The 27,404-nt window shown below is 38.7% G+C and overlaps 1 protein-coding gene across 1 annotated transcript in view; it reads right to left on the bottom strand.

The window, feature by feature from the left end:
- NRTN (neurturin) overlaps nt 1–26,005 on the bottom strand; it is a 100,065-nt gene extending 74,060 nt beyond the window's left edge. The window contains exon 1 of the mRNA XM_075204651.1: nt 25,245–26,005. The gene's annotated coding sequence lies outside the window, so the exon portion shown is untranslated. The remainder of the gene's footprint in view (nt 1–25,244) is intronic.
- Nucleotides 26,006–27,404: the final 1,399 nt, after the last annotated feature.

Raw genomic sequence — 27,404 nt, 5'->3', positions numbered from 1 at the left:
GTGGGACAATCCCGATTTTTGGTGACTGTTCTGCCCAATCTAAGGGGCAGGTCTGTGTACTCTTTATATACACACTACATTCTTTATATACTACACTATGGTGCTAGCTGTCCTTCGTGGGCTGACCACTCCCCCTCTAGTGTCTGGTCTCGCCTCTATGATGGATGGCCACACCCCCTCTGGTGGACCCCTAATGTTGCAGTTCCCCGGTGGGCTCTTCATGCTCCATTCCGACACTGGGGGTATCTAAGGAAACAGCCTTTTGGAGGAGTGGTCTCTAAATGAAGGCAGTGGAGTCACTTGTTAGATCACTGCACACTTACCGAAATATAAGTGTCTACCAAAGACAAGTGTGACAAAATACATTCATTCAATGTATGCATCCATATATTTTTCAATATGTCTTTTATATCCTGTGTATATGATAAAGTGAACGTGTGTGTGTGCATATATATTTATATATATATATATATTTTTATATATATATATATATATATATATATATATATATATACACACACACACACACACACATATGTGTTTAGATTATTGCATTGTGCTTTGGGTACTTGCAAAGTGAATGTCCATATCAGTTTCACATTTCTTGCAGCTGGGAACAGCATGTTCCTCTCAAGGCATTTATGTAATTTGCTACATTTGTTTTCCCTTCTATTCTGACAAATGCCTCAGTACCTGAGATGAATCTCATGACTTAACACAGTGACCACAATGCTTCACAATGAAAGTCATTAGCTGTTTTGGCTTTTCACCACACCTAATGCAATGCATATTGCAAAAACAATATTCTTTATAGTTAAAAAAATCTGAAACCACTTTATTTCATACCCCACGTCTATAATAATAATAGTTATACATTTTATAACCGTATAATTAAACATATAACAATTTAACATTTAAACATGAGGCCCGAATCAACTTTGGATATATTCCCGTTGCGTGCCGTATTTTGCATGACCTTGCTCTGCGCATGCTCAGAAATGGACCTTAGGTCAGTGAATACAAGTACATGCAATTCATGTCAGAGTGCAAATGATACTTCTGACTGCCTACAACTTGAAGGGCAGAACCGGGGCGGGAAGTAGCGGACGCACATAGGAAATGTACAGCAAGGGCTTGCTGAGGTCAAACGTAAATACATTTGTCAAATTCAAGCTCTGGGCATCTCTTACGGACATGTTTTTTAGCCGTATCATTTACACCAGTTACAGGGTAGGTGTAAGTGCCGAGTGATAGTGATGATGACCGCGTATGTATGCTAGAACATGTGTTTGCAAGTAATAGAAAAAATGCATTTTCTGTACAGTAGGCATTAAGAAACAAGCAACATATAGCCAGAGCGTATTAATACACATATTCTAATGCACAGGAGTACGTGTGTGCAAGTCACGTCCATTTTTTTCAAACGCAAGTTGCATTCGAAGGTGAATCAGGCCCATGATGTTCTCTGTAACTATTTCTAGAAGGTACCAGGTAGCTGGCTCATTGGCTGCCAACATCTGGCTCATTGGCTGTCAAGTTAGAGCTAGGAATTGTCAGCTGGATTCTGCTACGTTATATACCCACCCTAATACAGCAGCAAAAATTACATTAAAAAATGTTTTTTCTTTTCTGCTCATGCACCTGACAGGTTAGTAAATGGGTACACTTCCACAACATGCATGCATTTGACTTTTCCATCATGTGAGATAGTATTGCAGCACACTGGCATGAACAACCTAAACACAACTCATTCACTCATGCAAAGTCATGTCTAAGCGCTGCCTACACTTGGTTTATTCCCATAATTAGTCCATAATTAGGAGTAGCTTATCTACAGATTTTTCCAAGGGAGTAACTTAAACAGCAAATAAAGCCACTATTTGAAATGAATATATAGCAAAGGCTGTATATTACTGGTCTGCTTAATATACATAAAGTAACTGGGGTGTATTTAATTCATTAAAAATGTTAAATGTTCACCATTAAATGTTTTATTCCTCTGTGGCTGGTTGCCGTTTTAAGAGTAAAGTGCGTCACTAACCAAACAAGTGACTGACAACTGGGTAGACGACTGATAACTGGGTAGACTTGCTAAGAAAAATGCGGTTTGGATTGTCATGCCTACGGATTTGTCTGTACCTGGACACTTTGTATCTTTGGAACAGAACTGGTGGCTACGTGGAGAGAGCTGGGTGGTTTGATTACATTCCTTTGCATGGGAGAGAAAGAACGGGTACAGATGGTGGCTGCTGAGAGTTCAGGAGGCTACTAAATATGAATGGCACTAGAAACTGGCAAGAAGTCAAGAACAGTCAGTGATCAGATTTAGCAGAGGAAACAAGGTTGGAACCGGATTGCTGGACCGGACTGGAACCGGATTCCCGGACCGAACTGGAACTGGATTGCTGTGTTGTCTGAGCAGAATTAACTGATTAGACTGCAGACTGTTAGAAACCAGGTTGGCATCTGAAGAATAAACTTTGCACTGGCAATGGGTTAGAGCTCCAGGAAATCCTTTTATAGGAATTGCTATCCCGATTGGAGCACTCTGACTGTCTGAGAGGGAACATGTGACAGAATCCAAGATGGCGACACCCAGGCACTGGTTATGGAGGGATCTCTGGTGTGGAGACAGACAGGGCAGCATCCTGCAGGGAGACCTGAGACCTGCAGAGCCTGAGGACCACGGGGACAGTGGAGAAAGACAGAGGAGGCACAAGTAACAGGGCCTGAGTCCAGTACGTGACTTGGATTGGTTGATTCCTAACCAAGGGCAGCACCAGTGCTGTCACAACAACTCAGTCTCAGTTTTTTGACCTGTAGAATCCCATCAGGACACTGTCCTAAAAATGGAAGAGTAGCTGTAATGGAGTGGGACATTAACATTTCTACTAAACAGAGCAGCAATGGAAAGCCAGGTTAACAATTCGAAATTTTCAGTTCAGGTTCTAGTGGTCCTTTAAGGATCTTCCTAATATTCCCATTATATCTTTTGACTGGCCAAGTACTTATTGTAAAAGGCTCTTGTTTGACAAATGAAATGCACACACTTCAAAACATGACTCTTTGTTTGAGTCATATATATCTCAAAAGCAGTGACTATTAACAAGTTAACTGTCATATTAGGCTTCATGTATTCACATTTATTACAATTCTAAATATGAAACTCAGCCCACCCTTTTCTCTTAGAATCCCACTCCCTAATGTATGTTACCACATTTTCTCTGGGTCATCAAAATCCTTGTTTAAAGTTGGACGCATTTATGCACCGAACTTACATAGGAAAGGAAGCATGCAAAAAAAGAGTACTTACAGGTGCTTAACAATGTTAGTAGTAAATGCTAAAGTCACATTATTACATTATTATATTGTGTACAAATAGGGTAAAGTGTCTACACAAGAGAGAATAGTGTCTTGACAGTTATTAATAAATGCAAAAGTTTAATTTTCTATATATAATGTAATTAAATACAAACACTTCCACATCTACTGTTTATTCTTGTAAACTGCCAATGACATTACTATTTCCTGCAATAATCCAAGCGGAAATGACAAATAAATAAGTAATGCAAATAGATTGCTCGACTCAATATAATCTAGCCACAATGCTAATGATTTAAGTGGTATCAGCTGGAGAGGTCAGTACACAGCTAGATAGTGTTGCTGATAGACATCATCATTGCATATGACTGTACCATCCCCCCACATCCCACAAGTGATATGCCTCCTAAAAGGCAAAACTGGGGATGTGACCAAGTCTATTTATATTGCAATTACATGAACATATTCTTACTGTACTCAGCCTATATTTTTCTGCCCAGTGCTGTCTCTCCAGGCATAAGGGGACACAACAAAATTCCTGATACGGAGGTTGCAATATGCATTTTTAAAAACATACACTTTTATACACTTAATTACTATAATAAAATGATTGCAGTGTTTCAGGCCTACTGCAATATACCTATTGAGTTCCTTTTCATTTATTGGAGCAGACAGTAGTATTTTAGACATTATGGACTAGATTTATAGTTGAACATTAGTCCAATTGCGGGTCACAAAAACTGCTTTGCTGCACTGCGTATGAAAAGTAAAATGTGTGCAGATTTACATTTAACACAATTTAAAATTGCAGCCCCCTATGCTTGGAGAGGTGGGGCGGGCAAGTGCAAGTAGAATACAGAAGGGGCATGCACAAGTGAGTGAATCTCCAGATATATCTCATAGAAGGTGCATTTCTCGCTGGGTCCCTAAACACTGGTTTAAAAATACATGCTGATGATTTATCTTTACTGTTTTAAACAAGATATCAGTAATAAAATATGTGCCCTCCACCCATAATAATAATTTGAAACCAGCCCATCCTTCGGACGTAATTCCTAGGGGAATCGGCCAAGCAAAAAACATGCTGGTCCCCTGAAGGGCAAAGTGATAAATAGTACTGGAGGTGTTTTTGGAATAGCCATAGAGAATCATTTTCCTGAAGTCATCCAAATGGATTTAAAATAAAAAACCATAACATGACAACAATCAGAGAGGCTGGTGTCTGATTGGCAGGAATGTGGGAAATTCCCTCTGATTGGCTGTTTATGTATTGACCCCTCAAGGTCAATACAGTTAATAATATGTGTGTCAGCCCCGCTAGGAGTTCTCTTATGGTTTCTTTTTTTAGATCCAATTGGACGACTTCAGGAAAGAAAAGAGAAGATTCTCTATGGATTTAAGATCTTAATAAAGAGATAAAATAGGGCGTTTGTAGAGTGTTTGTTTATTTTCCTTTCAGTGTTTGTGTGTTTGGCAGCTGCTGTTCCACAACCACCAGCATCAGGGCAGCCATCAGGGGGGTACGGCCAGTACTGCTGTGAGGGGCCCGGACAGACTAGGGGGCTGTGACAGGATGGACCGCCTATGCCACCCGGTCTGTTGTTGCTGGGAACCGGCTGGGCTTACTTTGCCACTGTTCCCTTCCATTATCCCAAATGCACCCTCTAGCTGCAGTAGGAGGGGCTTACAATGCTGCCACCACTAAACTTCTTCTATGGCACTCAGAACCACGTTTCTTCTGGGTAACTGACGCTGTTAGTGTACCTCGTTGCTGGTGTACACGTGCCTCTTACTATGGATCCTGGTTGCTGTGAATCCTCCCCTGGCCTATCACATTGACCAGGGCTGCTGGGTAGCAGGCAGAGCGGTGGTACTGGAAAAGCTTGGGTCCAAACCGCAGAGACAGCTGGAGAAAGGTTTAGAGTTTGGGTCTAATCTGTAGATCACAGGAATACAGCAATATTGAATAGGTTTTCAAGCAGGTCTTGAAGCAAGATGTTTATTTGCTCTCACCCTGGTTGAAGGTACCAGGGTGATCAGGTCAGAAATAAATCAGAAGAACAAGTTTCAAATACAAGCTGATGCCTTTTTATACAGTTCATAAACAGGCTATTTTTAGAATCAGGATGTACCCTGCTTCCCAAAACATAGATTTACATGCATTTCAAGGCTAACAAAATTTACACTTATCTATGAAATTCACTCTGGACAAAAGGCAACATAGTAACGACCTCCTGCTGGGCCTTTGGCCAGAGCAGGCATGAGACTTCATCATATGCCTAATTGGAGGTTTCCACTAGCAACCTTACAAATCCCAAACAATGACACTTCCATACAAAACACATCCCAATACAAAAAAGACTTTGCAAATAAAGGCTCATTGTATCAGATATATACATCAGAAATAATGCATATCCTTTAGTAAGGTTAAAACAGGAAAAACGAGTTTCTACCCTGGTCTCAATAACGATTTCCTATCTCAAAATATACACAATTTCAAAAATAAGTGCATTGGCAATTTATATAAATCCAGCGCCCTAAATTCATACCAAAAGTTATTTATCAGTGATCCAGTCACAGGGGCCCTGGACTGTCCGGGCCCCTCAGTCTGACTGACCGCTGCCCCTTCTTTCCGCGATGCTGCAGCTCCGCCTCTGATAGGCTGGAAGCGTGGCACGGTGACCTCATCACTGCGTGTCGCAGGATGAGGAGAAGGTAAGTTTATTATGTATTCATTTTATAGAAAAGGGGCGGATAGAAGAGGGGACATTAACTGTGCCTGTGGGGGGGAAGAGGGTGACATTAACTGTGGGGGTGGGGACATTAAATGTGATTTGGTTGGAAGAAAGGGGGACATTATCTGTGTGTCGGGGGAGAGGGGAACATTTACTGTGATTGGGGGGAGAGGGGGACATTTACTGTGATGGGGGGGACATTTACTGTGATTGGGGGGACATTTACTGTGATTGGGGGGAGGGGGACATTAACTGTGATTGGGGAAGAGGGGCACATTTACTGTGATTGGGGGGGAAGGGAAACATTTTGTTTAGGGGGAGGGGAACCTTTACTGTGATGAGGGAGTGGGGGGAATGTACTGTGATGAGGGATAGGGGACGCATGTATGGGGAGGGGAGGCCCTGCCAGATTAATTGTTACTGGGCCCCACAGCTTCTGATGGCAGCCCTGACCAGCATGCCCAAGCAGCTAATGGCTGCTAGAACTTGCTGGGACTTGTAGTTTCACTACAGTAATTGTTTCTGCATAAACGCATTAACATACAAGCATTACCCACCAGGGCTGCCATCAGAAACTGTGGGGCCCAGTACTAATTAATCTGGCGGGGCCCCCCCCTCCCCATACATGTGCACCCCTCCATCTTTGCCACACATGCGCCCCCTATCCCTCATCACAGTACATTCCCCCCCACTCCCTCATCACAGTAAATGTTCCCCTCCCCCCAAAGTAAATGTCCGCCTCTCCCCTCCCCGCAATCACAGTAAATGTCCACCTCTCCACCCCACAGTTAATGTCCCCCTCCCCCCAGTTAATGTCCCCCCCACTGTTAATGTCCCCCCTCCACCCCCCCAATCACAGTTAAGGTCCCCCTCTCCCCCACCAATCACAGTTAAGGTCCCCCTCTCCCTCCCACAGTTAAGGTCCCCCTCTCCCCCCCCCAATCACAGTTAAGGTCCCCCTCTCCTCCCCAAAGTTAAGGTCCCCCCTCTCCCCCAATCACAGTTAAGGTCCCCTTCCCCCTCTCTCCCCTCCACAATTAAGGTCCTCCTCTCCCTTCCCCCTCCACAATTAAGGTCCCCCTCAACCCCCCTTCCACAATTAAGGTCCCCCTCAACCCCCCTTCCACAATTAAGGTCCCCCGGTCCATCCCCCCTCCACAATTAAGGTCCCCCTCTCCCCCTTCCAGAGTTAAGGTCCCCCCTCTCCCTTCCCCCTCCACAATTAAGGTCCCCCTCTCCCCCCCCTTCCACAATTAAGGTCCCCCTCTTCCCCCCTCTCTCTCCACAGGGAGAGGGGGTCTAATGTAGGCTGAGTACACTAAGGGCATTTGCGCATAATTGCGAACAGAAGTGGGACTGCACAGAGATGCATATACACCGGTCACTAGCAGTTTCAATTGCAAGTACCTGATCACAGATGCAAATACAACCGCTTCTGATTGGCTGATTGTAGATTCACCTCTGAAGCTGGGTTGCTGCTTTCTTCATTGCTCATTCATAAATCATATGATGAGTGTATTTTAGTAGTGAATGCATATTTCACTATTAAAACACAAAAGTTTTTTAAAAATGTGTTTGTAAGTGTATCTGATGTATGTCTTGTATAAACTTGGTGCAAATGCTACTGGTGCAAAGCTACACGCATCTTGCACTTTGCCCAACATTGCGCAATTGCAGTTTTTTTGTGAACACATTTTACATCTGCAGTTTTGGAAGTGCATGCGGTCCCACTCAGCATCAGCCCCTATTTGCATAGAGGAGCGCAGGGGGAAGAAATGCAAATAAATTATTAACTCAGACCAACATAGCACATAAGACACATAAGTGAGACAGAACAGATTTCTCTTCGTACTGTACTTATATTACCTAACAATTATCAGTTAAATGGCATTACATTGGGAGCCGTTAAATGTTAGTACTTAGGGAAAATAATTTATTCAGGGAGGTTGCAAACAGACTACAAAGTTATGCCAAGTTACCTCATGATATAGATATTATCTTGTTTTGTCACTGACAGTAAATGTCTGCCTCTTCCCGACAGCCCAAATGCCAAGCAAAGAGAGCTACTTAAGAAATGTTTACATTTGGTAGACGTGCTCAGATATATACGTTTAAGGCTTGGTGACCAGACACTATCCATAAAGTAAAGGAAAAGCAGTATGCATGAAGAAATGCAATAAAAAAAATCAAGGCATAAGCATAGTAAGGCGGCATGTATAGCTGAATGGTTAGTGTCTGGTACAGTAAACAGATATTGACAGCTATATAATATGTGTTGTGAAATAAAACAAAACAAATACACATAGAAGTATTTTATAATAACTACATAAATGGGAATCAGTGGTACACCTCTGTAATGCAGAAAAAATGATGGAGTAAGTTTTATTGTCTCTTTACAATGGTGGTGCTGATTCAAAAGTGTGTTCAAGTTCTGAAAAGCCTGCACCATGCCATATACTAGACCTCCCAACAAGATATGTATAGTATGCATAGGTGTTAATTCAAACATGTAGAGAAAGGGCATGATCTCCGTAGAACGACTACACTGATATGTTTTACCGATTGTTTAATCTAAAATAGACCCTACATATAAACAGACATATAACTTTCTTTTGCTTAGGCAGCAAATGTTTGCCACTAGCATGATTACATTTGTAGATAGATTTTTGTCTCTCTTGAATTATCACATGTCATAAAATGGTATATCCTAAACAGCTGCCATTTCCATTCTCATTAATTACTGCCAGAGGATTGGACACATCTGTATGTGAACGCCATAAATGAGCTGGGGATTCCGAAACATTTTAATTCCTTACTGAGGATTTCACCACGTGTGGTATGGCTTGTAGGATTACATGGGAGATTTATGCTACTCATCATTAGGATGTTGGTATTTACATGGATTAACAGGCTGTCCAAATGCTTGCTCACACCATACCACATGTTTACACTTCCGTTTAGTTCAAGTTCACTGCAAGACAATTTGACATTGCCTCAAATAAAAATAAGAATTCAATCAGCAACATGATATAATCTAGGTTGTATCATGAATTTTCCAGTGATTTATTGATTGATATATTTAGGGTCTTTTTACATAGAGACTGTTCAAGGTGAAGTATCAATTGTACAGAACAGAGGATTTACCTTTAATTCTGACTCATACTTCTTCTTCTGGCTGTACTGTGTATGTATGTTATGGCCTCAACATTAAATATTAATCTCCGCATCCTGTACTTTGATGTCTTATTAAAATGGACAGTGTTATATGTTTGTAGCTTTGTTAACATTGTTTCCCCCTGTCTTACACAACGCACTTACAGACACGCAAAAGAACCGAGTTGGTGTCATCTACAAAGCTAAAAAACTGCATTTGTTGATATGTGATTGCAACAGACACATAGATTGGGGTATATCTCGCTTTGTCATGGTCTGCCTGACCACAATGTTTACTGTGACTTAAATCCTTCTGGCCAACAAAAGCTTGAGTTTAATGTTTCCAATTTTTTCCCCTACAATACTGCTTGTGTGAAATCTATTTATGTAGAATGCCAGAAAGGGGACATGGGGGTTAGTTTACTTTAAATGTCAGAATTTTACATGATTAGTTAAAAGCTATCTTGGTTTATTTGTGCATGTAAAAAATAGACTGTGCAACAGGCATCCCATTCAAAGCAGTGGCTGGACACTGATTATTGGCATTGATGGTGGTGGAAAAATGTTATTAGCTAGAAAAGCTCAGCACAATGTATAATCTCCACCCCTGAGGCTGATTATAAAATCTCTTCCCACATACTTGCCTTCTTTTTTTACCTCTTCTCTGTGAGATTCAGAGGGAAGGTCCAAAGGATGAATGCAGGAGGTGTGATGACAAAATTTGCGCCATCACTGCACCGTCCCTCGTAGCGCAGTTCCACCCACTTCGAAAGACGATCGGGCGGGATCCAGGAGGGTTGCCTACTCTTTCACTCCAGGAGAGTAGTCAAGTAAGCTTCCCACAAAATAAAACCTTATTTTTGGAGAAGGAGGTCTATTTGTTAAATGTCTATATCAGTTATTTAATATCTGATCAGTTTTGTGGGGAATAGGTTTACTTATTAAATGTGAAGAAAAATTATTTAATGTCTGGGCTGTTTGAGGAGTGAACAGGTATATTTATTAAATTTGAATACTATTAATTTAATGTCACATCATGTTTTGAGGAATAGCTCTATTTATTAATTCTAAATGCTATTAATTCAATGTCAAGTATGCTTGGAGGAAAATATGTCTAATTATTAAATGTAAACGCTATTATTTAATGATGGGACTGGTTGCTGTTAGGGAGGCCTAATTATTAAGAGTGGATGCTATTGATTTAACATTGGTGCTGTCTGGAGACCCTAGAGTACTCACTCATTGTTAGGCTGCCCATATTTCATTTACCAATCCTTTTCTCCAAAGAGGGCCCCAACATTCCAGGGTCCAGACAAACAGGAACTGAACTTAAGACACCAGCAGCAGAAACAGGTAGCAAAAGCTGTAAGAACATGTAGGAGAAGAAGGACAGACGGCCAACTAACCTGATTCTGGTGGGGCAGTCCAGAATTTGGGTGAGGATTTTGGTCAGATTGCAAGGACAGTTGGGAGGTATGTCCCACTTCACACTTCTTTGCTCATGAGGAGCAAACTGCATGCATCTAACAGTAATGCATGCAGCATTGACTTTGAATTTGAAGGGGACACGAGAGTTAGAGTGCAGCCAGCACTGTCTAAAATGATAGGCACAGTCCTTGCATTATTTTAATGCCCACTCAGGCAGAGTGACGTGGAAACCTCTTTTTAGAAATCCAGTGTTTGCTTCGAGTGAAAACTGCAAGATAAAAAACATTTTGTATTGTGAGTTAAAGATTGCAGACTCGTGATAACTGCAGCAATGAAGCATATACTGCATACTTGCCAACTTTACAATGTTGGCCTCCGGCAGATACCGGGAGGTAGGTGGGCGTGTGGGGACAGAGCTCAGAAATCGTGTAATTTTACTCCATCCCCCGTCATTTTACACATTGGGATAGAACCAAAATGACACAATTCCCAGAAAATCACATTATGGAGGCTCAAAATCTTGTCCACTTCACTAGGAACTAGGCAGATGCGGGAGAATGCCCCACTCTCCCAGGAGTCCGAGAGACCTACCCAGAATTCGTGAGAGTTGGAAGTATGATATATTGCAGCTCTAGTTCCTATGTGTCTTTAGATCAAGTATAGTGATCTGTGCATGATTAGAAGGTGTGTAGCACACTTGGTTTTGGTTCTAGCAACCTATAAAGCATGTCATCATTTGACTCTTGAATCCTATAAACTAGTCAAATGACCACTGTGCTGTGATCCTAGAATGAAGTGATCCTTGTTTAAGGCCAACATGAATTGCTTCAACTTGAAACAATTCAACAGTAACATGTCTTTATTCAAGAAACATCAGAAGGAAATGTAACACTGTTCTTAATGTGAAATTTGCTCTTGGAGCCAGCCGATATTCCAAATCCTTTAAAATGTTCAAGAGGCAATTGGCAGGTGTCTAACACCTGTAACAGAAGAGTCTCCCAAATAAAACAAGCCAGGGAGTTTTATGCCCTAGGGTCGAGGGTCATTCCCAGGAACACATAAATATTACCCAGAAGTTTTCAACAAGCAAAATTGGTTCAACATCCAACAATAACATTCAAAGGGGTCTGGAATCTGGTTTTAAACACTCAGTTAGCTCAAACTTATTTAGGCAGTGGAAAAAAAGATGGAGTTGTAACTTCTCTGGTATTAAGAGAAAATGGTCACAACCTGCACCATATCAAATTTTACTGCACCATAAATTGCCATTAAACAGCCGAAAGCTGTGATAATCTATGGTTCTATTGAAGCCATGCTGTTATTTCACTGATTAATATTGATGTAATGTTATATCATTGGCGTAACATTAGTAAAATAACAATTTATATTACGGAATTTACGGCAAAGTACAATTATTTTATTGCTAAATTGCTGAGGTAATACATTGAAATGGTAATGCAATACTGAGGTATGAATTAAATGCCAAACACTATAAAGTACGGCATATATATAACACACTGTAAATAAAGTACTTAGTCATCATGGGAACAAACGTTCTAAGCCATAGGATTCCAATGGGAGGTATTTTTAATGAGTGAAGTTAGCACATGTAACGCTGTTGTAACAACAATGAGATAACATGTTTACACTCAGTATACTGACAATTAAACAATGATGTACAATTAACAATGGGGTGACATGTTTATGCTGGGCAGCAGTTCACAAAAAATAGCATTTTGGAACTGGAAAGAGTTCAGAAACAGAAACAAAATTAATAATGGGATTGGAAGATTTTACTTAGGGGGAAAGGCTGTTCAAATTAGGTTTGTTTACACTGGGAAAAGGCATCTAAGAGGGATAGGATAACTATATAAAATTTTCAGTAATTGGGGTAAAAAAAAGAATTATTGGGGCATTTGTAGCAATGTCATGGGGAGTTAAAAAGAAGGTTTCTACTTTATGTAAGTCACAAGACTTACAGTCAGTTAGAATGTGGGTCTGGAGAGACATCAGATTGCTATCTCGGAGTGAGTATCATTTTCCCCTTTTAAGGCAAAATTGCAAAGAGCTTCTTTTTTTTTGGAATTGTTCTGTATCAAGACTACAGAGGGTCTAAAGATCTGTTAAACATTTAGCTTGAGGGATTTATGTCTTTTTTAAACATCACGTATTATGTAACAACGTAGCATTTAAATAGTAATGTAACTCTGGTATAACATAATAGTGGGGCAGTTTTTTTTCCATGCCATAAACTCCTAAAAGAAGCCTCCATTATCTATCCTACGAGTAATTTCCCAGACTTCATTTTTTTTAGATCTTTCTGTTAATAACACAATTCACAAGAATGTTTGATTTTAATAATAATGTAAAGTCAAAGAATTTGGTGGAATGATTAACTGGAAATTAGGTTATGATACACATAACAAGACACTCCAGTGTATTGTGCAACAACCAAATTCCTATGATGCTATCATGGTTAGCAAGCAGTGAATTACCACCTGACTGATCTAAGTAAGATGTGAGATCCACATCCCTGGGTATATTTTATTCAAATTGAATAAATGGATTCCTGTTTAATGCACAGCGCATGAGACTGCAATCTGTCAAATTGTGAAGGTGTTCTGGCAAATGACTGATGGAAGGTTTCTCTACCTAAAACATCTTATGTGAAATTTGATGTAGTTAATGCAATTTCGGCATTGTGTACTGCACAGGAAACAGCAATTTATTTATTTTTTTAGATACCTCTTAGCCCAAGGTTTTAACAGGAATTTAAATTAACCACATACATATTTTGCAATTTTGTTTATAATTATGGGGGGCACACAACTTTCAGTTCTCTCTGATGCAGAAGTCGATTATGGACTTAACTTCCCTCATAAGGAAGCTCTAATGTATCAGTAACTCCATTAGTTTGTACTCCATGTCTAGGAAGCTGATCACCCTGGAGATCGCCAAATCAATTCCGGATGTAGACCACTTTTCTTCTGACACTAAATAAAAGATTATTTAATAGGATCTCACATACACAAGTAACGTAACAGTATAACAATGACTTACAGTAAATGCAAAAAGAACACTGACACAACAATGCTATAGCTTTCATTTTACACATGCCTATAATGCTCAGTATATAACTTGCACTGATGTAACTATATTATATAGAAGTGATAGAGTGTCCAACTGAACTATGTGGAATGAATTATTACATATGGAAACATAATATAGTGTTGTACTACATATTACATGGTATAATTGTGTGCTTGGTGTTGTTAAATGCATTGGTATATTTGCCCCTAACTATAGGCTAGGTGCTTTTTATGGGCAGCACGGTGGCTCAGTGGTTAGCACTTTTACCTTACAGCGCTGGGGTCATGAGTTCAATTCCCGAACATGGCCTTATCTGTGTGGAGTTTGTATGTTCTCCCCGTGTTTGTGTGGGTTTCCTCCGGGTGCTCAGGTCTCCTCCCACCCTCCAAAAACATCCTAGTAGGTTAATTGGCTGCTATCAAAATTGACCCTAGTCTGTGTCTGTGTGTGTGTGTGTGTGTGTGTGTGTGTGTGTGTATGTTAGGGAATTTAGACTGTAAGCTCCAATGGGGCAGGGACTGATGTAAATGAGTTCTCTGTACAGCGCTGCGGAATCAGTGGCACTGTATAAATAAATGGTGATAATGATGATGCATCAAGTGTGGGCAATCCGAACTCCATTAAAAATAGTTAATAATTACTGTTCCAAGGTAGTGTTAAAATGCAAGCCTTTGTACCCCACCACTACCGCCAATCCTTGTAACGCACTTTAATATTCTTGTGCTCATATCAAAATTATAGGTTAGATATGTATGAGTGTAGGAAGGCATATAGCTGCTATTAAATCTACATACATGTCCCCTATCTCTCACATCACCCAGAAATGTGATTATTTGTATAAGTCATCATGTTAACACGCAAACCCATCTCAAGTGGCACAGAACCAGGGCATGACATGTCACATGACATCAATAAAGACAAAAGTTATTTTTGCTTCAAAAATTGTGTTTTACAATTTTTTGTCAACTGCACTTATCATGACTTCAGAACACAAATTTCTAGATCATAAAAACCACTTACTCTACTTTAAAGTAAACCAGAAAATATTAAGCTCTCTGAAAGAATCTCCTGACACATTTGACTGTTAAATTGCATACTTTGCATTATTATACTGGTTCCAACAAAATGATAGGTGATTGGACGAACTGATACCATGCAAAGTCTAATGGTTTGTCTTTGATTTAATAATAACCCATTATATCCCTTATCAATTTGTTGTTCTTGAAGGTAGTACCTTTGTATAATATCTTACACAACTCCATAACTACAGAGACCACCTTTGTTATGTCTACCAGTGCATATACAACATGTTCAATTTTAAAACACATTATAATAACAAAAGATGGGTTGTGTTAATTATATAGTTTAACTGTACCATCATGAAACTATATAATACCCATTTATCTGAGACACTTGTTAATCCGGCTCAGGTGTAACAAATAACTGTTACATTGTTCCCAAACATCACTTGGTGCCAGATAAAATATTTGTTTTTGGTCGTCAATGTTGTGTATCATTGGCCCTGTGTTTGCCTCCTGCCACCTCACTTCCTGCCCTGTGCAGCCATCTGGAGGGCAGCAGAGAGGAACTCATGTTCTCTGAGCCCCCTCTGAGCAGCTCTGTCAATGTGTTTTGGATTTGAAGGCTTTTCCTGGCTAAGCTGAGCCATCTGTCCGAGTGCTGCCTCGGTCTCCCAGCAATGCAAACATATGTGGCTCATTTATTGTGTGAACTGGCCTGAACATCTTTTAAATCAACACACACATTATGCCAGCCAAAGCCTGCCATGATTTTATTACGCCTGCTTAACCCTTCATGTATTTCATCACCTGATCCAGATAATTTCTTTCCTTAATACACCTAACACCTCACTATAACACCTATTGTTTCATGTAATTCCTACCAATCATGCCTGCTGGCTCTCTGTGTACAGTATATTCCCTTTATGTAACCTCTGAAACAGATTTCTGCTAAGCCAACTGCTGCTTTAAATAGCCACTTTTGCAACATGCCCCCTTGTTACATACGATTATTTAAAATGTAACAATAACGGTAATTTCAACGCTGATTTTTGCTGCGAGCAAAAATCTGCGTTAAAAAACCTGCGTTGTAACGATAATAATGTACAGCCCACATTGTTTTAAAGAACAACGCGGGAAATTGACTCTGCCAATTGAAGTACTTTGGGAGTTATTTACTAACAAAGAGCAAATGTGAAGTGACCCATGGCAAGTAACAGACATTTGCTTTCATAGGTCAACTTGCAGTAGATCAATTAAAGCTAATTACTGATTTGGATTTGTTTTCATAGCCACATTTTTATCTTATAAATAAGTTCCAGGCAAACTTTTAACACCTACTAGGTAGCAGACATCCCAATGAAGAGGCCAGTAACCGCCCTTTGTCACTTACTGTTATGACACTGGCATAACAAGATCTTCAATATTTTTCCCAACAGCCAGTATAGCAGTATGCCATAGTCGTGTGTCCTGGTTTGCCATAAGCAAGACACCATTGTCTCTGGATACTGCCTGTTTGGAGGGGTTATCAGTAAAAAAAAAATGAAACAGATGTAACATTAATAACACGTAAAAAAAGATTATGGAATAGGCTATATAGAGATGGGGACAAATTAGAAGTAGGTGTTGCACCTATTTTCTGAGATAACAAATTGCGTATCAGTACTGGCCCCAACTGGACATTGCATCTGTGCTTGACTGCCAAAATTACAAAAACCGCTGTCGTGTTAATAACCAAATCTATTCGGTCCAAATACAACAGTAAAGCAGTACATAACATCATAATTTAGAAGTGGCTCAATAGGTCACGGAAGGTTTCCTAATGTTTTGTCCCCTGTAGCTCCTCTTGTATAACTGTGCTGCGAAATAACAAACGAAACATATGCACTGAATCTTTTGAAAAGGCAATAGGTTATTACAGGTTATCTCATGGGGGGTATTTTATGGCCCTGTGAATATTATGTTCCATTGTTATTATGAAACCTTTTTAAGTTTTAAAACTTGGCATCACTTGCAGCCTGGTGAATATTTGCTAAAAATAGCCAGCAAGGGTTTCAGATTCCCCTGGTTGTTGGTTATCTGTGTCTTTCCATTAACTATCATGATTTCCTCTCTATAGTCAATTATTTGCCTACAGAGTCTTATAATGTCCTAAAACTTCAGTTAGAAATTACCTGCATCAAAAACTTTTATCCTAGAATCCCCCACTCCCCACAGTTACAAATAATCTTACAAGGATTCCTCTCTGCATTATATAAATTGTTCCGAAACTGTACAACATACAGTCTTCTTTCAAACACAATCAGTACAACTACATTTGTAAACCACTGAGCATAAGTTGCTACTGATATAATGTTACTCTGTAAACAAGAGGAATAGAGGCAGTTTAAACTTGCACTTCTTCATTTACTTTTTGTTAGGATAACATCTGAGGAGGAAAATACACTGTGGTCTGGACAGCTGACAACAACAACATCAAAAGCTAATTTTTTATAACAAAACAGCAAGGTCTGTGTAATTACTAAATGCGTTGTGTAAAGAGACAGAGCAGATGGAAAACACTCCATTCTTTTTAGCAGAACCTTAACAAATGACCGAGAAAATGTCATTCTACTGGGTAAAGGCCAATTAACAGTTCTGCCCTGTGCAGGAATAACATGATCTAATGACACCATGTATAATGTTTTAAATGTTCAGTCCCATGTAGCAGCATGATATCCTAGAGGCAATGGTATAATTGTGGCTTGGCAACTTGGCTCCTTAGAACAGAGTGTCTAAATTGCAAGAGACCCAGAATTAGGCTTTCTGGCAAAGAACATCTATCTCAGTAATAAGTAGTCCTATAAAGATAAGAGGGTGACCCATTTTTATCATTTTTGCACTAAATGTACCCTGTCACGAGTCTCCTGATTAGGTGGACCCCATTCTGCTTAGATGTATTTGAACCAATTTGGGGTTTCCTCCTTTCGAATTAGTCAAACAATTATGAAAGAGATGGAATGTCATTCTAAGGAGATTAAAAAGGAACATGCTGAGAATTTAGGTTTGCATGTGCTTTAAGAATTGAACTTTTAACAGAAGTTGTTCAACAAGATAAATTAAAATGGAACTAAATGCATTGGTTTTTTTAACTCCATTGGCTCCATTTAGTGTAGGATGAAAAGCTCCATTTCTAGCGGAAACTAGTGTTTTCGCCGGATATAGGGTTGTGCCCTATATATCAAGGGGTTACTGTGCCTCACCGGCATTCCCCATGCAAAGTATGAGAAAGCCTACGGAATGCCGCAATACTTCTGTCATCACCCTCTCATTTGTTTATTTGTTGTATTTTAAGTGTTCAGCGGATTTTCCTAAAGCCCATTATTATTATTATTATTATTATTATTATTATTATTATTATCATAGATTTGTAAGGCACTACAGTCTTCGTACAGTAAAGAAAACAGGACATACATGAAACAGGGACATGCAAGGCAGACAAAATAAATGCAGACATAAAACCATTAGACATGCTTGTACACTGACAGGCAAAGAAATAATACACAAAAATAGGACTTGTACACACACTTTCTAGCAAGTGTTTGTGTTATCACTCCTATACAGCATATCAGCATTTTAAGAACAGTGATAAAATTTAAGTATGAGATCTCTAGCTGTAAAAAAAGAAAACAAAAACTAAAAACTAATACAAGCAAATACTGCAAATAAAAAAAGTATCTTTAATCTGCGGCTAAACAGCAACAGTACGTGTACACTGGTTCCTCTCTGGATGAGTGTGGCTGTGCTCACCACATGACAAATTCAGCTCCGTCAGATTGAATCATGCAGATAATTGATCTATACTGTAAATGTGTTGTCAGCACAGACTTTTGTCAGTGCTGAGTGCAAAATGAACGTTTCCTTGTTTTGTGAACTGAAAACCAGGTTCAATATAGACATCAATGATCTGTATGGTTACATCTAATCAAGCTGCACTCACCAAGCTTGGCCTCCCCATGTTCAGGACCTCCGCAGTACACAAGGAGCTTCCACCAGCATTTACTGATAATGGTTATTTCTCCAGGGCTTGACAACCTGAACAGTTTTAACTAAAAACCAAACCTTACAGTACAAACATATCAATAAAGCGGATTGAAAATGTAATGATTTTTATTGATATATTTGCACTTATCAGAGGATTCATTGAAAGTTTTCCAGGGTGGAAAAGCTACGAACATGGGAACTCTGTGATTCTGCCAGATGGGGAAGGGAGTTCTAAATCAATGTGTTAAAGGTTAACTTAAAGTCATTAAATCCATTAGACAAGACCATTTTGATACTGCACACTGCACATGCCACATTAATGCCTAGGACACCCTAAAATTGAAATCCAGCCTTAACCATGGGCCACTAGCATGTAGCCTCTGGGGATAAGATGTGCAGACCTTACATTGCAACTTCATTTGTGAGTTTTACATGTTCATGTGAAATAGAAAGGTGACTTCAAGGGTGAGATTACAATGGAAAGATATAATTTTATTAGCCAAGAACAGCTGTGACTTTACATTACAATAACATTAGATACTCAATGTCCTTCTTTGTGAGCCACAGTAACTCAAGTTAATAAACAATATCAAAGTTAGGTGTAATCAACCAGTCCAAAAATGTCAATCTGTGTGGAAAGCCTAGCTTTGAATATATCACTATCACCACCTGTAAACTGTGTTACTATTTTTGTACATCCACTGTGTATAGCATAATTGTCCTGTCTGGCAGACCTCCAGACTTAAAAGATTTGAGCGGGAGTCTGCAGCAAAATAGCCTTAAATTTCATTGCTTCAAACTCCCTGTATAAATACATTTATATAAACCTATGCTGAATATAGCGTGAGCTGATCAACGGCAACGCACTGGGTGGTCAGCAGAAAAATAATTACTGAAATTCACATCCAATTATTGTATGCCTCTCTAAGCCACTCTAAGTCCCTGATTAATGTCCTGAATAGAAAATAAGTAAAACAATTTCTAACTGGGCACATGTCCTCTCTTTTCTTGGAAGCCTATGTTTCTATGTTCGTAGTGTAATGTCCTCACTGCAGACTGTCCAAGTTCTGAAACCACTTGCATTTTGTTTATTGACGTATATTGTACCCAAGACAGGATATCAGGACAAACACAGACTGTGTTGCCTTTTGATCTAGTGTAATGTGTTGTTCCGTAATATACAGATACAGTTTAATGATTCTTCTTCCCCATTATATGAGTATCCAATAACCAGTGCTTCATACTCAATACTTACAAGGACTAATATCACATCTATACATACATCGCCTCCAGTCAAAAATTAGTAGGCTTCATCTGCATGCTCAATCTCAATAGGTCACTCATTAGTCACTTCTTTTATATGTGATGACTGGGAAGATAATGGTGCTCCATTTGTACATGTCCCATGTGTTAAAAACAGTCTTATGTAAATCGAAGCATACATCAAATCTATCTCACTGAAGATTCTCTACATGGGACCTCCTTGCATTGGTCACATTATTGTCACAGTTGTCTTCAGCTTCTTACAAAATTTTGCACCTGTTTTGGGACTGTCCTTTACTAGTTAGATTTTAGTAGGAAGTAGTGTCCTTCATCCATCCATCCTTGGTGTTCCAATAGGAGAGGACCTGAGAAACTGCTTATGCAGTTTACTTGAAGAGGAGGCCTGACAACACCATCTGAATGTTTTAGGAGTAGATTTATCAAACATTCAAAAATGAAAAAATGGAGGTGTTGCAAATAGAAACCAATCTGATTCCAGCTATTATTTATCTAGTACATTCTATTAAGTAATAACTAGAATATGATTGATTGCTATGGGCAACATCTCCACTGTTCCTGTAAGAAGGTTTGATAAATCTACTCATTATATTTGTTTACTCTAGGAAGGCTACAGCACCATGATTGATGGCCTATGACCCTCCTATAATACTTATGTGGATATCAATAGCTTGTGTTCTCTAGACAACAAATAAGGTCAGGTGCAGAGTGTTCTTCCTTTCCAATGTAGTGCGACCTCCAAACTGCAGATTATCAGAACAAAGTCTTTGGCCTTTCTATCTAAAGTTTAATGCAACCTCCAGATTACAGAATACCAGGACATACTCAGAGTGCTCTGCCAATCTGTCCAATGTAATGTAACCTCCAGATTACAGATTATCAGCACAAACTCAGAGTGCTCTCATCATCATCATCATCATCATCATTTATTTATTTATATAGCGCCACTGATTCTGCAGCGCTGTACAGAGAACTCATTCACATCAGTCCCTGCCCCATTTGGAGTTTACAGTCTAAATTCCCTAATATAGACACACACTCACACACAGACACAGAGGGAGAGACTAGGGTCAATTTAGATAGCAGCCAAATAACCTACCAGTATGTTTTTTGGAGTGTGGGAGGAAACCGGAGCACCCGGAGGAAACCCACGCAAACACAGGGAGAACATACAAACTCCACACAGATAAGGCCATGGTCGGGAATCAAACTCATGACCCCAGTGCTGGGAGGCAGAAGTGCTAACCACTAGGCCACTCTAATTTAATGCGACCTCCAGATTACAGATTACCAGGACAAACTCAGAGAGTTCTGCCAATCTATCTAACGTAATGTGACCTGCAGATTTGAGATTATCAAGACAAACTCAAGAGTCTTTTGCCAATCTATCTAATGTAATGTGACCACCAAATTACAGAGATCAGGACTAACTAAGTATGTTCTACCAATCTATCTAATAATGCAATGTGACCTCCAGATCACAGATTATGCTGGCAAACTCAAGAGTCTTTTGCCAATCTATCTAATTTAAAGCGACCTCCAGATTACAGAATATCATGACAAGCTCAGAGTGTTCTGCCAATCTATCTAATACAATGGGATCTTCAGATTACAGATTATCAGAACAAATGCAAGAGTCTTTTGCCAATCTATCTAATGTAATGTGGCACCAAAACTACAGATTATCAGAACAAGATCAGAGAGTTCTGCCAATCTATATAATGCAATGTGATCTTCAGACTACAAAATATCAGGACAGGCTCAAAGTGGTCTACCAAACTATCTAATGTAATGTTATCTCCATATTACAGATTAGCAGGACAAAACTCAATCACCTTTCCTATCTATCTATTATACTGCAAATTCCAGATTACAGAATATCTGAACAGGCTCAGAGAGTTCTACCAATGTATCTATAGCAATATAGCACCCGTTTTACAAATTAAAAGGACAGGCTCAGAGTATTCTGCAAAACTATCTAATGCAATGTGATCTCCAGATTACAGAATATTAGGATAGACTCAAGGGTGTAAAGCTATCAAACTGTGGGTTTGAGAAAGTGAAGATGTTGCCTATAGCAACCAATAAGATTCTAGCTGTCATTTTGTAGAATGTACTAAATAAATGATAACTAGAATCTGATTGTTTGCTATAGGCAACATCTCCACTTTTTCAAACACAGAGTTTAGTAAACATACCCCAAAGTTTTCTACAAATGTATCTAAAGCAATGTGACCTCTAGATTACAGAATATCAGGATAGACTGGACCTCATTTAGGTCGCAAAGTCCGTTTTAGGCACATCCAACAAAAAAACACTACCAGGCATGTGCAGAAAGCACCAAATCCGCCTGCATCTTGGACGCAATTAACACTTGCGACAGCTTGCGACTCACTACGAGAGAATGGGATGAACGCAGAATTGTGAAGGCGTGACCATGTAAATACATCCTAGTCACAGTGAGGCGCAGACACAACACACGTCAAAACAGGGCTAAAGCTGTGCGGCAGGAATTAGGTGGCGCAAGCAGTTCAGGAACTACTCGCAGCTCGATAGGGTATTAAGAGTGGGACGCAACTGGGGTTGCTTGCCACTTGTAATACCCTACCAAGCTGCGGCACACTCCCACTCCTACACTTCTTACACGGACTTTGTGTCCGACTCTAAATGAGGTCCAAAGTGTTCTACAAATGTATCTAATGTAATGTGACCTCAAGATTACAGATTTTCAGGACTAGCTCAGAACAGGCTGCACTTTTATGTAATATATTGTGACATTCTGACTCTAACATTTTATCAGGACACTTGCAAAATATGTTGGCTTTCTATTGCATGTAAAATATCCTCCATAATGCAAAAGATCAGGACACAGGCAGAGTGTGCTGACTTTCTATCTATGGTTGTGTAGCAAGCTGACTCCATATTATCAAGACAGGGGCAGTGTGCTGGTTTTCCATTGTGTGTGCCCTCCAGACTGCAGATTATCATGACAGATGCAATGTGTGCTGGCTTTCTATCTAATGTGATGCAATTATCTAGCTGCGCATTGTCAGAATCACACAACTCTGATATTCCATTGAAGGTAGTGTGATTTGGTGGTTGCACATTATCAGGAATAGTTTAGATGAGTTAATGCTCTTCAGTGCCTTATTTGTGCTATGTCACTTCACTATCAGTTGCTCTGCCTTTTAGCCATGTCATTTTTGTGATGCTAATACTGACTACAGCAAGAGAGATGATGTCTGCTTTTGTATATACCACGTTAGTACAGTACACAGTACCTTAAATGGTACAATTGTATTCTAAGAACAAGCAACTCACTGCAGTGCTTTTAACTCAGGCAGATACATAAAAACTAGACACATTTTTGTGATAGCTAGCAAGATGCAGGATTCAGTGCCAAGCATCTTACAATGTGTAACTGATTGCAATTTTCATACGCATGCATTAATAGTACAGTATGTAGCCAACTTATATGTTTCATTTAAAGCAGATTTTTCTGTTTTGCTGTGTGGAAAACGAAATAAATTAGCAATTGTGTGTTAGGCATATAGGAAAAAACGTATGTACATTAGTCTGTGTTGTGTTAAACTAATCCATATTCCATCCTTGTAATTTGCTTTTGGGTAAAAAAGAAGAAAAAGAAATGTTTAAAGATGAGTTTCATGCAGAATCCATACAGAAGTATGGAATTGACATCTACTGGCTATACATACATCTGGCAGTTTTTTTTAACTATTATCTTCCCACAGTTCATAGCATTAGGAGACATGTAACTACTCAGTCATCTGTCTAAAGTGTTAGATATATTTTGTGTTGAATCACTTAACAAGATTGAAGCTCTGGTGATGCTGGAATCTGACGGACCGTGGCGTTGCACAAATTTTGGTTATACTTTGAACTCTGTACCCATACCACAGATGACAACAGAATGCATCGCTGTGAGGACAACACGACTTTCAGTTTCAGCTTAAGTTAACATTTTTCATTTTAAGTATTTTAAATTGTGAGGTGACAGCAGCTATTCAATGTGACTTGTTTTCAATAATTTGCAATACTTTTCTCTACACCACTGTGAGATATGTTCGTGCCTTATAAATAAAATGTAAATCTGTTTTATCTATTCAATTTCACTTTACCATCAATAAAACAAATTATGCTATAGCAAATTGAAAAATAGAATATAATTTCAAAAATGTAAATTACTTTGGCAGAGTATGATGTGTATGGATTAAAACTCTACAAGTATTTATTACAGTAAATAATGGGGAATATAGCACAATTTATAAGTGACAATTAAATCCATAATGGTATCACTTATTGACACAAAACACTTTTTTAGAAATATATATGAATATTCTTGTAATTAGTTACTGGATCACATGTAAAATCAGACTGATGTGTGTGCTCTTCTAGAGTCTCAAATTTAAGTTGCAGAACTATCTCCTTACAGTGTAATTTGTTAGGTATACATGATGCTCCAGTGAGAACATAAATGTTTATACATTGATAGGAAAGGACATCTTACAAGACGACCAATAGACAGGTTACATAATGATGAGTTCTAATTGACAGCTAAAGCAGATCCCTTTTCAGTAGTGTCTTATGTTGTAACTAAGATTGGATAAGACATTAATCCCTAAAGTATCCTAAAAACTACATCTATGTACAGCTGACAGAATGCTTGAAACCTTGTGCTTACAAACCAAACCCTCATTTATTTTTAGGAACAAAAAATAATGAAAGACATAAAAAAAAAGCTTTATAGGAAATAGGAAATAATTTAATTTAGAATGTTGCATTTCAGCTGAACTTTTTGAAAATGTAAAAGGATTTCTCAGTCAATTTCTAAGTAATGTAACTTACTATGTGAACACAGATGCTGTATCATATAAAATATGTATACATACATATATATATATATATATATATATATATATATATATATATATATATATAGATAGATACTGTACATTTTCTGTGCACACAGAGTAAATTTCTGTGCACACACAGTGGATGTATTTATATATATATATATATATATATATATATATAGATAGATAGATATATGTTTGTATTACACATACACACATTCTCAATTGGGAGTTTTTGTTTGCAGAGCTGGCAGGAGAGGCACCAGGTACAAATGCTTGGTTTCTGAAAGACAATTGTGTTTTCTTTCTATTTACCTTACCTTTAGCCCGGACCATCCAGACTGTTAATGAATATTGGGGTCTCCTGTCCTTATATCAAATCCACTGTTGCAAGCACAAAGCCATAAAGATGGGTTGACCTTGGATATGTCTGTATCTTCCATTGGGACAGTCAAGTCAGCTATTGCAAAGGTCACTTGGACACCTCTAGAGAGGCTGTAACATCTGGAAGGAACTGCCCAGCATCACGACAGCCACTTAATACCCATCATGTCCCATACTTGCTACATTTAAAGTAGGATTCCACACAAGCTGGATTATCTCAACACAAACACTTAAAAAAAAAAAAGAAACTGCTCAGTAATTTTTATACAGTATTATAAAATCCTTGTTTAGTCTTCTTGTAACTCCTTGTAAAATCCAATGTGTAGGTTTGTTGTAGATTGTCCCATCCAAGAGCTGTCAGAAGTTATCGCTGCTTCATTATATAAGTGCAGCTGATTAACATACGTGTCTCTGGAGGCATGTCATGTGTCTAACACATTAAGCAACACTCACTTCTTCTACTTAACATGATCTATACTTTACATTAAATTGGCGCTCCTCAGACATACCCCAAATATTATGGTCAGTCACTAATACAAATATCTTGTAATAATCTTCTGATAAATTCTTCTTAATTTCCTCTTCTGCGTAACTTTGTTTTATTGGTGAGTGAATGTGGATAAGAAAACTCCTTCTTAGGATTGTCGGATTCTCTTGCTGTAGGATTAATTATTTTTAGCAGTAGTCTAATGTTTAATCTTCCTCCTTCTCTCAGCCACCCAGAACCTTGCTGGAAGGAGAAAAGGAGTTTCTCATGAAGGAAGGGCTAGAGGTGGGAGGGTGAACGTGTATATTTAAGTGTGTGTCTATGTATGCGTAAGGTTCTGACTTTTTTACCAACTTTAATCTTCCTTTTCTCACTAACTCCTCCTGCTGGTCAATATCAGATTACAGAAAATATGAAATTTTAACCCCTGAGCCACTGACATGCTCTGCAACACACTGTGTAGCGTTGCACATGAAATTCAGTTTCAAATAACAACGGGAGTTCTCCTAATAGGTCTATGTAGGATCAAAGTGCAATAGTGACACTGACATGCTTAATGGATTGCAGAATTATCTCATTATAGCTAATTGCAGTCTTCAAGCATCAATGGATTGAACGATTGTTGGAGGAATATATACTTAAAGGTATTGCTTATTGATACTTTCAACAAAACTAACTGATTGATTGTGTGATCTTACATAGAGAAATCCATTGAGAACAGAATTAAGTTGTGTCATTTCTGTATGAAAGCAAGTTGAAAGTAGTGACATGAGCATGTTCAAGTTAATCATGTAGAGCTGCCTGATTTAATCTAGAATAGAGTGTACTTTATATGGTTTAACCCTATGTTAGATAGTATTGGATTAAATAGAACGTTGTCCAATCATATTCATAAAATAAGCATACTACCTTTCTGTAAAATAAGTATTTTGAAATCAATGTGCAAAAGAGCATTGTTTTATAGTGCCCAATCAGATATTGTCTTTAAGTGCCAACTTGCACTAGACATTTCAAAGCTAATTGCTGATTGGTTCCTTTAGCTTACTGCATATTACACACTTTATTAGATAATAATCTTAATGTCTGTTTTGTGAGCAAAACAAAAGTTGCTGCATATCTGGTGCATAATTCTATATGGAGCAATTAATCCTCCCTCTGGTCATCTTCATTCCTATTCAGGATTTTGTATGTCCGTTACATAATCAATTTTGCAGAGGGTTGGAAATAGTCTCTCATATATATGGGAACAAAAAAATGAAAAATGATTACTTTACAAAGAAATTCACCAACATTTGTTTTTTTATTTTGGACACTGCTACATAAGGTACTGTTAGTGGCCATGGATTTTGTCTCACCAGATAAAAACAAATATAGCAGCTCCCATTCATAAAAATATGCATAAATATATAAATAAATAACTTATTTTAGATATATAGACAAATAGTAACAACTAGTATATTGTGACAGTTTATGGAGCTGATTAGCTGAAAGATCTAATACTTGATGAATCAACACTTTGTAATATGAGTGCTTGAAATTTCTACGGTATATCCTCATGTTACCTTATTTTGCTTTATGTAACCCTTCTCATAACTTCTGCTGTGTCACA

This window comes from Mixophyes fleayi, chromosome 1, assembly GCF_038048845.1.
Source record: "Mixophyes fleayi isolate aMixFle1 chromosome 1, aMixFle1.hap1, whole genome shotgun sequence".
Taxonomy (NCBI): Eukaryota; Metazoa; Chordata; class Amphibia; order Anura; family Limnodynastidae; genus Mixophyes; species Mixophyes fleayi.
The sequence above is the reverse complement of the archived record's forward strand: the minus strand, read 5'-3'. Positions and strand labels throughout refer to the sequence as shown.